Source organism: Terrapene carolina, unplaced genomic scaffold (genome assembly GCF_002925995.2).
Source record: "Terrapene carolina triunguis isolate 2854851 unplaced genomic scaffold, T_m_triunguis-2.0 Scaffold33392, whole genome shotgun sequence".
Taxonomy (NCBI): domain Eukaryota; kingdom Metazoa; phylum Chordata; order Testudines; family Emydidae; genus Terrapene; species Terrapene triunguis.
The window spans coordinates 3,015,626-3,015,989 of record NW_020697743.1 but is presented as its reverse complement, the minus strand read 5'-3'; the positions used below and the strand labels follow the sequence as shown (position 1 = coordinate 3,015,989).

At 35.4% G+C, this 364-nt stretch overlaps 1 protein-coding gene across 2 annotated transcripts in view; it reads right to left on the bottom strand.

Moving 5' to 3' along the window:
• TMEM175 (transmembrane protein 175) overlaps positions 1-364 on the bottom strand; it is a 39,666-nt gene that overhangs the window by 12,354 nt on the left and 26,948 nt on the right. The gene's annotated exons all lie outside the window — the stretch shown is intronic.

Here is a 364-nt window from a genome sequence, read left to right as displayed (position 1 = left end):
AATACATCTGTTAGTCTCAAAGGTGCCACAGGACCCTCTGTTGCTTTTTACAGATCCAGACTAACACGGCTACCCCTCTGATATTTATTATTATTATTACAGTATTTTTATTACACTATGAAAATGGTGACACTCTTCCAATATCTCACTTTTGTAGCTTGTATCACTTTGAATAAGCCTGTTATAAGACAAGGCTCCTATGTTTCATCAAGGAGTATCAGATGTGAAACAGCATGAAGGTATTTAAGAAGCCAACTCAAAGAGTTCCTCCTACACAAGCATTCAGGTCTTGAGCAGTCCAGGCAAACAATGCACATTAGAACAAAGCTTAAACTTGTTCTTCATAATAATTAAAAAAAAAAAA